The following is a 12,198-nucleotide window of genomic DNA, read 5'->3' on the forward strand; positions in this document are numbered from 1 at the left end:
CGACAGTGAATGGAGTGAAATCACACTGGTGACGTGTGACTTAGTGGGGTTGCACAGGGCTCCATCCTCATCCCTGTGCTCCTCAGATCTTCATAAAAAACTTAGACACAGGATTCAAAGGTAAATTAAAGCTTGGTCCCATTCAATTGGGAGATGCTGAAAAGAGGCTGGAAAGCAGCACAGAAATGGACTTGGGAATCCTGGTCAATGGTCAGTTGGATCTGAGTCAGCAGTGCCCTGGCAGCCAGGAGGGTCAATCCTGTCCTGGGGGCATCAGGCCCAGCATCACCAGCTGGGATTGTCCCACTCTGCTCTGGGCCCGCCTCATGTAAGGTGCTGGGGGCAGTTTTGGGTACCACCATGTAAGATATAAAGATACTAGAGAATGTCTAAGGGAGGGCCATGAGGATGGTAAAGGGCCTCAAGGAGAAGCCATACAAGGAGAGGCCGAGTGCACTTGATCTGTTCAGCCTGGAGAAAAGGAGACTGGCTTACATTGCAGTTACAACTTCCCTGTGAGAGGAAGAGGAGGTGCAGTCACTGATCTCTTCTTTGTGGTGACCAGTGATAAGACCCAAGGGAATGGGTCTTGTCCCCTAAAGTTGAGTCAGGGGAGGCTTGTGCTAACTATCAGGAAAATTGTTTTCATCCAGAGGTTGTCTGGGCACTGGAACAGGCTCTCCTGGGCAGTGATCACAGCACCAAGCCTGACAGAGTACACAAAGTGTTTGGACAATGCTGTCAAACACATGGTGGGACTCTTGGGTATGGTGCTGTGTGGGGCCAGGAGTTACATTTGATGATCCTCATGGTCCCTTCCAGCTCAGAATATTCTGTGATTGCAGGATATTTTTTCTACATTTTCTTTTCCAAGCTAGAGATGCTGTGTTTCAAATGTTTTTGAAATGCTTTGTAGCTTTTTTTTTTTTTTTACATATTTCTAAATTATTTTAAAGAAGCAAAAATCCAGTGATACCACTTAAATGTTAGTTTGGATCTCTTGACCAGGTAGTGACATTTTGTAAGGCATAGTGCTGGCTTTTACACTGATAATGTAGGATACCACATCCTCTCTAAAGCTTTCTGCTCACATCAGTCCTAGGCACAGAAGGAAACTGCAGGCCCAGAAACACACTACCCAAGAACTTTTAAATTCAGAGCACTGCAATTGTTGAAATATTGAGAGGTAATGTTATCTGTCTTGTTTTCAAAACTTGTGTGTGACTGATCAGCCTCTGTATGCCTTGTTCCACTAATGTCCTTGTCTAAAATCACAATGCTCTAAGTGACCCTGGTGGGCATGGCAGTGAGTGCTAAAACTGAACTTCATGGTGCTTCCTAGTTCACATTTTGATCAAGTGTAAGTAATATGTCACCTAAAGCTAACTAAACGTATTGTTTCTCACAGGTCCAGCTGAGTCACTGAAACGTGTCTGCATGTCTCAGGATACCAAACCTGTGAATTGAAATACAGGTTATTGATTATTGCCTTGGAAAAAGCAGCCAGAGGCAATTAATGAGACATCATATAACTTCTAAACTAAATGATGGCTGTACATGATAATTTTCAGCTGAGATGTTGGCAACTTATTAGAAACAACTTTGAGATAACATAAAGTGTGTAGGATTTACATATCTGAATTTGTTTCTAATGCTGTCCTTCAGCCTAAGAACAACATACTGGTTTCAGGAAGAAGGGATTTTATCAGAAGTAAAATGGTAAATTTGTCTTGCAATTTGTTTTTTAAGGTGGCTTCGAGGTGTTTTTGAAGATATGGATCCTCTTGTCTAAGCCCTGTAATATCCTTGCCTTGAACAATGTATGAGCCATCTGCCACAGTGACAGGATCCCTTTATCTTTTGGATAATCATGCTGAGATTTATGCTTGTACTCAATTTCTCAATTCTTTGGTTTTGTGTGAGGAATGGAAGCAGAAGGTGGTCTTTGCACTTGTAATAAGCACAACTGAATCCTACAAGGGCAGTGAATAATCCTGCTATCTTTGTCTGATCTCCTCTTCTTCACCCAAAACCAAAACCAAACCCAAAACAAAACTAAGCTTTCACCAAAATTCACCCAAATGTAGGCCTTGGTGACAGATATTATTGTCCTCTACTTTGTACAGCCCACAATGCTGTAAGGGGCTTTTCTTTTCATGTACTGACTGGCACACTCACTGCATAGTTTAAGTCCTGGAATATGCATACACAGGTTGTTTTCCATAACAAAAACAGTGATAATGCCTTCATATAGTGGAATTTTTTTGTTTTCCCCAGCATTCCAGTGAGCATCAGAATTTTATCAAAAAGTTCATTGATTAAAGTTAAACTACACGCAGGCAGCTGTGATATTGTTAGTTATTGCAGGCTCCCTGGGGGTGATGTTTAGCACAGAAGTCCTTCGGTGCAGCCTCTCTGTGCAGTGATCTCCAACAGACCCCCTGTTTGCTCTGACTAATGACAGACTAGCCTTCATTTGAGGACAAGCTGATAAAAGCAATTTTTAAGAGGCAAAGAAATAAAAAAGAGCTGCTGAGTTATTTGACACAAGGAATTCCTGAACTGTTGTTGCAAACCCTGCTTAGAAATAGTGCTTGAAATCCTAAATCAACATTTCTGACCTGTTGTTGGATGATGCAAATGCAGGAAAAAGGCTGTTTTACTATTCCTTTACAATCTAGGATCAATGGAAAACAGAAGCAGAGCGCATCCATCACAGTCAGAGAAACCAGTCCTACTTTTGAAGGAGGAGGAAAAACTGCATTAATTTTTTTTCTAAACACCCTGTAGAGCACATTTGTCATATATCTGTATCAAAGAATGGTGTAAAGAGACAATACAGAAAAGTATGTCAATTCATTAACTCAGCCTTGCCCTCAGAAAAATGATTGCTTACATACTTTTAGCCATATCTCCTAAAAATGCAACTGCAACTTTTAAAACAGGGTATTGACCTCTAGCAAGAATAAAACATGCTGCCTTTCCTTAATACTTTTGTCCTGCTGTAACAGGATGTCCTTCTGATGTGGCTAGAGCAAGGAACAGCAAAGACCTAGGACAGCAAAACTTCATAGAAGCAGACAGTGATAAATTTCCTTGCAAGGTGCATCTCTCCTTCAGAGTGGTACTACAGACACTGAGAAAGTAGTATCACTGTATGGTACACAGATAATATTTATTATTGGCAAAGTTAAGAGGTTGTGCTTCCAGGCATAAATTTACCTCTTCCAGCCCTCTAATTTCCCATGCCTTGTCTTGGTTTTATCCTTTGCTGTGTCCAAAACAGGCAGCTCTTCTTCCAAGCGAGCTAGTGGTATATTATGCTTTTTGATCTTCCTTCTTATTTTGCACTTTAAAATCTTAATGTTCCTTAATCCTCCATAGGATTGCCCATTTTGCTGCAGAGCAAAAAATTTAAGCTGGTTGTTAAGTGGAGTTGGAATGCTGCTTCTTACACAGAAAACAGCTGGCAGAGAAATTCAGTTTCAGTAAGAATTTGTGCTGCAGTTGGGAGGACCTGTGCTACTTGATGAAAAGGCAGTGGGTTTTTCCAGGATGCTCCTGTGTATTTCTGAGAAAGGATTGGTACCTATGTCTGCAGTTTATAGCAGAGTGAGGGATGCTGTAGATTTCAGAAAGGGACAAAGATTTTTCTTGGATCACTGTGTTGGATACCAAGGATTGCACCTCTAGTTGTTTGGTTTGATTTTCAAGCAAGCAGAATTTCTTAAGAGATAGTTCTGTGTTTAGTACAGTGCAATGTGTTTTATCCCTGGTGGAAGGTGGAAATGTGGAAAGGTGTGGGCAGGAAAGAGAATATTGAGGGATAACTAGCAAATACCTTTGTCAACCAGAATGGAAACAGCTTGATGCATGAAGTATTCTTGATGATTTTCAAAAGCAAGGACATTAGAACCAAACTTTTGTGGTTGCCAGAGTTGCCCTAAGAATGCTGCAGGAGCAGGGAGACATGAAGTATGCTCTGGAAAACTTGTAGTGGACTGTGGAAAACACTTAGGAGTAATTCAAGCATAGCAGGGGATGTTTTTCCTTGGTTCAAATACAGAGAGAAAAAAATTAGCTTTCCTTTTCCTTCTTCACATAAACCAGACCTTTAGTAGGTCAGTTAGACTGTATTTACTGTAACATTGATTTCCAGCCTTTTCTTTCTGGAATTTCTGTCTATGTTCTTGCAAGGATCATCCCAAAGAACCCAAGAACTAACCAAGTTAGAACAAAATTTATTTCAGCCTACTTATGCTAGGAATTAGATAACTTCTAATGTATGCAGCTTTTTTTTTTTTTTAAATATGTGTGATATTCTTTTCTTCCTATTTCAATTCCCAGTGCTAATGCCCCACTATTCTGTACAGTGTTTCCATATAGCTGGAGCCTTCTCAGTGACAACATAAGCTGTGCTGGAACAAACAATGTGTTGAGGGTCCCAGACACGGGGGAAATTAATGTAAAAACAGTGCTAAGACCACACAACTTTTCTATAACCAGGGCAACCCTAGCATCCACTTTTAAGTGCATCACTTGTATTTACCAGGGGTGCAGAACATCTGACAGCCACCTTATTCCACATTTAAAAATTAGCTTCAGCAGTTCAAGAGTGTTTTTTTTTGTTTGCTCCTTTTGAATTTCATCTATCATTCTGCAGGGTTTGCTGGTCCTTCTCATTGGCTACTCAAACTTTTCCCAAAGACTTATTGGCTTGAAATGTTCTTTGCTCCCTCACTGCCTAAAAGTGTCTCACAGTCTTTCCTGGAAATCTGTTAACTATAAAGCTGTTTAATTCCACAGTTCCTGGAGGCTTTGGGCCCCTGTGTTATGCATTGGATGCATTTAAATTTCAGTGGGGATGTTCAGTTCAGTATTAACTAGCTTTGCCTCATCCTGCAGTCGCTGGACTGTGAATTTTGCTCGCAATATACCTCCATAACAGTGACTACAGTGAAGTTTTTCTCCCTCATTCCCCATCTGAATTTGACTCATTGTTTCCTCTTCCTTAGTTTTTTTTCCCCTAGCTCTTTGAACTTCCCTTTTATTTTTTGGCCTCCGCAGTTTATTTGCTCTGCCTTTGGTTTCCCCCTTGCTTTCTCATTGATTAGTCTTAGTCTCTATTATGAGGTTCACTTCTCTGAGAAAGGAGGCAAGAGATTTGGGACTATAGAAAGGGAGTTTTACATTGGTTTGCATCCTCGACCTGGTTCTGCACATGCAGCATTCTCCTCTTCCCAGCAGAGGTGAGCAAATCCAGAGATGTGGTAGCTCCTTTCCTTGTTTCTCCTTGGCCATAAGGTGGCTGATATGGGGATCTGTCTTTGCAATTCCCAAATCATACAGAAACACTTCCTTCAGTGTGCCCAGAAAAGGTTATAAGAGCAGGAACGTGTCTTGGATTGAGAGAGAAGTGACAGATCTCTTAGGGTTGGCTTTTTTTCAGTCTCTGCTTTCTTTTCCCTCCCAACAGAAATGCAAAAATTCTGGCCTTTTTAACCCAAAGAGGAAAAAAAGCAATTAAAAGGTGTGAATCTAATTATTGCCTTAGAGTGAGTTTCTACAGGGAATGAAACTAACCTGGCAACAATTGGGATTATATGATTTGCATAGGACAAAACCATTGCTGCTTTGAGTTTTGGAGGAGCTGACAGCATGTTTTTCTAGACTGTATGTGCTTCTCCAGTTTTGCAAATTGACCTTTTAGATTAGTCAACAGTGACTCATGATAATTTGCAGTTTGAAGGGTGGCATTTTATGCAGAACACTTATTCTTTTTTTTTTTCTTTCCCTAATTTACTTGTCATTATGGCCATAGACTGAGCAAAGGTTAGGTGAATAGTCATTTAATACATTCCAGATAATTTCTATTTTACAATGAAAGAAACTAGAATGTCCATGTTCCTTCCCCTGTCTTTCTTGCTTGTATTGGCTGTTATATTGCCTCTGCATGCTACAGCAGAAGTCAAAGTAAAACCAGAGCTCCACATTTGTGAGCCAGACAGGTCTGTAGATGCTGCATTGCAGGCAGTGTTGCAGAGGGACCTTTAGGTGTAGCTGGGAAAGGGGGTTGTGCAGCTCCCGGTAGTTCAGAGGAGGTTTCCTTTCTCTCAAGGTTTTGTAGTGTGGCATGCAATGATGGCAAACCTTCTCGAGGTTTTTGTATGTTTCATCATTTTCTTCTTTCAAAACAAAGTTGCTCTTTCAAAACTGGACAGGAGATATTACTGAGTATGCAAATTGCAGCCGTGCAGTACCCTAAAATACCGTTCCATTTTGCTGTAAGTTTTGTGTCATGAGGAGGAAGAAGACTGGTTGGTAAAAGAGAAACATTGCAGAAACCCCCACTTTTACCCTCATTTTTCTCCAATCTTTTCACTGGACAATATCAGTCCCTGAAAAGCAACAGGGCTCTTGCCCTGAAACATCTCCATTTCAAGATGTCTGAAAGGGCCTTTAGTGTGTAAGATATGTTTCGATCTGTTGCTACATGAGGTGCCTGCAGTAACATAAAATAATACTTTTTCCAGAAAAAGAACATAATGTAAAAGGAAAAGGTTAGTTGATGAAACAGAAAATAATAAGGCAGGAGTGCAGGCTCACTGGCTGGCTCTTCTGTGTCCATTTAACCTGTGGAAGGGATATTGGTTGGATGCTCAGCTGGGCCCTCAGGAGAGGACACATCAGGCTCCCTGTGAAATACACCAGGGAAGGTCTCGCTCTCTGTCCTGTCCATCACTGCTGCTCACACTTGACACAGCTTTCAGGGAGCAGATGTTCAGGACACTCCAAGCCATTTATTCCCACAGCCTGCACTATATGTATACTGCAGAAATGTATTATCTATGTTGGAGCTTCAACTACTGTTAAAATACTTTAAACTGCTGTTCAGCTACTGTTCTCTGCTGTTCTTGGTTGGTGGTTTAATGATGCTGGATCAAACCCGGAAGGGAAACTGGCCAGGGTTGGAAGAAAAGAACTTTATGACATGGAAGAAAATACCAGCACAAAAAATGAGAGGATAAATTGGGGAATAGGTAAGAAGCACCTTCTAGTCTTCACAGAAGGTTCAAAAACAAGTTTCCAAGATGAGTGGTGGGATATTTAAGAGCATTTCTTTTGTAAGACAGATCTTGAGCATTTTATGACTCAAACTGATGTTTTATGTATGTAGGTGCTGGTGTATGTAGTCAGGATTTTTTTTTCTTTTTTCTTTCAGTTTTTCAGTTTTTCAGCAAAGGTTTTAAGACTCATTTGCCCTTTTAAAATTTCCTAACTAAGCACACAATATTTTGTTGGAAGGGTTGTTGCAGTTAATATTGGACTTGATTATAGTGCAGGTGTATGTTTTATGATGTTGTTGATGGATGTCTCCTAATTGTGCAGGACGGGAAACCATGAACATAAGGACATGACAATTTTCATAATGAATGACTAAACACTGTAAGAAGTGCTTAAATAAGTACTCAAAAAGAATTTTAATAGCAGGAGCAAGAGGGGAGGAAGGAAAGAGAGACCATACTTACTGTGGTTTGGGTGCTATTTTTTATTTTAGCATGGTTTTTTCAGCAGATTCTCTTTACTCTCAGAAAAGTAGAATTGATTTTTCAATGTGGTTATGGGGCATCTGAGAGCTTTTAAATGATGCTAAAACAAGGGAGAGTTGTGAAAGTTGACTCTTGTTGATGGTATCCACATCCCTTTAAAAAAATACATTTAAAACTTCTGTGTCTTTCAGGTACTTGTCTAAGTGCACGTGGATGTGGGAAGGAAGGAGGTTCCTGTTTGCAAGGAAAATGTTTTGCAGTAATTGGTGGGTACAGATGTGTCCTGTAGGGAGTTACATGGATAGTGACAAATCAGCAGCCTTGAAAGGTCCTTGACAAATCAATGTCATGGCTTGTCTGGGATCTAAGAGAAACATGTAATGTTCTTTCCAGTCTTGAAACATGAGTCTGAAGGCTACAGAAGCCTTGAAATAACTTTCCGTCATCAGCCAGGCCAATTCCAGTTACAGCAAGGGACAGTCAGAGATAGAAGACCACTCAGCTACCAGATGCACGGTTTGAATGTTCTGCCTGATACAAAGCAGAACATTTGGTGGTGTAAATGAGCCTTCCACAACCCTCCTGACCTCAGCAGCTTCATCAGCACCAGCAGCAGTGAGAGACACTGACTGAGGCAGCCTGGCTGGGATCCCTGCTAAGGGCACTGCTTTTCCCAGAGCCAGCCTGGTGACAGCATGACTGGAGGGCCCACCCAAAACCTCCTTAATTCCTGGATGCTACCACATGTGAAGGTGATACAAAACTCCCTAAATTCAGAAGCAATTTAACCTTAACAGCATCTTCTGTGGAAGAGTTATGTCTTTAGCTTATAGCTTCAGGGGATGAATGCTATTTTCAGAGGGGGAACTACTCCATATTTGAACTACTCCATGTGGATTCAATAGTGTCATAGTAGTGACAGCAGAATCACGCCTTTTCTCCCCTCTGACTCTTTTGTAAAGCATCTCTGAACCAAAGCTTACAAAGAAAGAAAAATAAAGTGCTTAGCTTTGATCTTCATGATCAAGAAATTATAAATTGGCAAGACACCTAGAATACTTACAGTAAAACTTCTTCCTGGTCATGTTTGCTTTTCTGCAAGCACTTTGCTGTTCTTTGAGGCCGCATTTTACTGCAACTGATGTTGGATTTCTGTGCAATCCCTACCCGCAGTTTTACGCATGAGTGAGGGGTGTGCGATGTGGGGCGATGGACGAAGCCAAGGCGCCATCTGGAGAGCAGCTGCCGCCTCCCTGCTCTGAGCCAGGGTGGCCCTGATGGTCAGAGCTGGCTGCCCACTGCACCCACCTGCTCCAAGGGCTGGCCTCTCCCGCACAGGGAGGCTGGACAGGGGAAGGCTGAGACCCTTTCCCAGGACAGCCCTGCCTCAATTCAGTGTGTGCTGCTTGCCCAGCGGCATCACCCTTTGGCTGGACAGTGACACTGACAGCTCATGCCTGCTTAATTAAGAGAAAAACCTACAAGTTTACATGGAAGATAATATTTCTTTATTTTTCTCAACCTATATTGTTGCACTCTCTTTTTCCCATCTGTGCTCAGTATCACTGAAGCATAGTCCTGTCATCTGAGCTTGACTTAAAATGTTAACATTTGAACAGGAAGGAATTAGAGAAGCTCTGCCTCCTGCTCACCTCTAATAATAATTTGCTCTAAAAGTATGTATGGATACGTAGTAAGACGACACCTGTGCCTTATAGGAATGGATTTCTCTCAAACAAATAATCAGCTGTTGCATGGCTCAAGCACTGTAGCAGAGATCAAAAGAGGAGTTTCAGGATAAACATGCATATAAACTAAACAAATTGAGAGACTGAAGTGAAATCTCATTTTTTGAGAAACAGTGCCTGTGTTTTGGAAAAGAAAAATAGACAGAAATCATTGTGCTTTGAGGTCTGACCAAACTTTTCTGCTGAACTTCCATGTATTTTCTGACACTATGACAAGCAAGGAGCCAGCTGAGATGGGGAGGATTAATGGAAGCAGGTGGGACATCCACTGTAATGTTGCATGGATGATTCCAGACTTGTCCTGTTGCAGGCTTTGAGCAGGGGTGATCTTCGGGGGCCTGTGCTCTGTAACCCCACCCCATCTACCTTCAGGAAATTTAATTGCCTTCCTTTTCTGCTGGAGCAGTGACAGGGTTCACACCCAGCAATGAAATGCCTTTGATACATCTCCTACTGTGTAATCAATAGCGAGGAAATTCAATGCGCTCGCAGTGCCAAGGGGCAAAGTAACAGTTATGGGAAGGGAAGGAATGGTACCAGCAGTAACATCCTGGCCTCCTCTCCCCCGGGCTGTGCTTGCCCACAGGGTGACCACAGAAGAAAAATGCCTGATTGAATAATGTTTGCGCAGAAACCAGCTGTGAATTCCTTGGGCAGCACAGTTAGGATGCAGTTTGTCAAGTGTGTCTTTTGTGATTGTAGCTCTAACAAGAGCTCTGCTGATGTGTTTTTCATCTAGCAAAAACTACATTGCCTTTATTCGCCCTCTGTTCAAAGACCAGCTGTGAGGATTGCACTGAATTGTTGAATAATTCTGCTAATGCATAAGTAATACTTGCTGACTTATGTGAGAGTCCTATTTCTTACTGAAAAAACATTTCATTTTTATTAGGTAAAGTAAAAAAACCCTACTAGTAAAGACTACAACTCAATACCAGTTTAACTTTCATTTTGCTGCTCTATTTCCTCTCATAGTTGTGTAAATTGGTGGCTACCTTCTTTAAAACAAAAGTAAAAACCAAACACTCAACACCAACAACAAAGAACTAATCCTACCAGAAACCTCTCACAAAAGATTAACTAGTACTTTCAGAACAGAACTCCTGCTGATTGAGGAGGAAAAGATTTGGTGGTGGATACAGGCAGACCACTGGAGAAAAGCCCTAAATATTAACACCAGCATCGAGATGCCATCTTGAAGAGGTGATATGCAGGTCCTTATTGCAATACTCATATTTTTTCACGTTGCTGGAACATTTTCCTATAGCTTTTACAGTGAACATTTCCTACAGAGCCACCTAAATCCTCAGACACTGGCGCATGTACCCACTGTCAAATGAGTAGAGTACAACTGACCTTCTGCATGCACAGGCAGGGTAATGAGGAAATTTGACAGGGCACTTAATTATGAGCTTCTTAATACAACTGGTGCAAAATGGGTCTTCTGCCTTGGAAAGCAAGGTGCCACAGGTGGGCTTTCCACCCCTCTGCCCTGCCCTCCCTACAACACAGACCAGCTGCACACGTGAAAACTGAGTTTGAGAAGCAGCTCTTACCCGTGGCTCACAGTCCTGTGCATCACTCAGTTTGCCCATGCACTATAGGTTATTTATCCTATCAGCCTTTTTCCTTTATAGCTGTATTTGTGCCCAAGCTGCCTGGTTATAACCTGCTTCATCTACTTACAAAAATAAAATTTATTTTAAACGTATCTGAAAGTTGGTGGCTCTTTTTGATCCTCAGAATTTGCATAGGTAGGCAAATAAACAGGCATAGGTATGTAAAGAGTTCTTGTTCAAAAAAACCAAAAAAACCCTAAATATCTCAAACATCTGAAAATTTAACATCTTTTTTAACTTTTTTTTTTTTTTTTTTTAGTGTGAGTAATAGCATTTACATAATCAGAGAAGAATCTGGTGACTGCCAAGTCTTTTGTTCATGACATCAGCTGCTGTCAGAGAGCATGATGAAAGAGCAGCCTTTTAAGATTTTACTGAGAAAGTAAAACTAGTGTTTCTTTTCAGGTCCCGCATAATGCTTCTTACTAGCTTTCACTGGTTTCCCCCCTAAATAATAATTAAAAACTAGTGCCATCTATCCAGAATTCTTGCTAAAGGGAGTAAGAACCATACAGGAAAATATATTGTTCATAAGGATTATTTTGTCCCTGTATTGACTATTTCTGTCCTTTTCTCTGAGGACTTGATCTCCTCTCTCCTGCTTGTGAAGTCCCAGATTTTCTGGGGAGCCATTCCCTTTGGCAGTCCTGCCACAGCCAAGACTCTGTGACATGACATGATCCAAATGGCTCACAATGTGTCAGCCTCCTGTCATTTTTCCACTTGGCGTGCTGCAGTGTGCTGTTTATTCTTGAACACAACAGCAAAAGGAAAAGACTTGGAAATGTGTTTTCTGACACACAAATTGGCCTCTCCTTGGAAAACAACCTTGCTGTCAAAAGGGAGGGTGCAGATAAGTCTGCTTGCTGCACATGGAATGCCAGTGACACTGAAGTACTATAATGCCCTCCACAGTCCTAGATTCTGGAGCATTTCTCCAGAAACGAGCCAGAAAGAGAGAAAGAGCAGGCTCATTCCTAGTGAGGCTGTGGTAGTATTTTTGAAGCAAAGCAAGCTGCCCACATGAAGAAATATCTTCAAGGTTTAGTAACAGATTGGATCTTGTCTACAGCTGCCTTTAAAAATGTGTTTTAAGACTAATTACTTAGTAGTCACATAATGAACTTGTTTAGAACTTAGAAAGTACTTCATGAGGTTTTTGTGAATTATTGATGTTAAAAAGATCAGTAGTTGATCTGAGAACAGAGGAAAAGCACAGCTGAATACTCAAGAAGCAGAATGCAGAAGTGGAGGGGCTACCTGGCTGCTCTCAGTAAAACA

The sequence above is a fragment of the Zonotrichia leucophrys genome, chromosome Z (assembly GCF_028769735.1).
Source record: "Zonotrichia leucophrys gambelii isolate GWCS_2022_RI chromosome Z, RI_Zleu_2.0, whole genome shotgun sequence".
In the NCBI taxonomy this organism is placed as follows: domain Eukaryota; kingdom Metazoa; phylum Chordata; class Aves; order Passeriformes; family Passerellidae; genus Zonotrichia; species Zonotrichia leucophrys.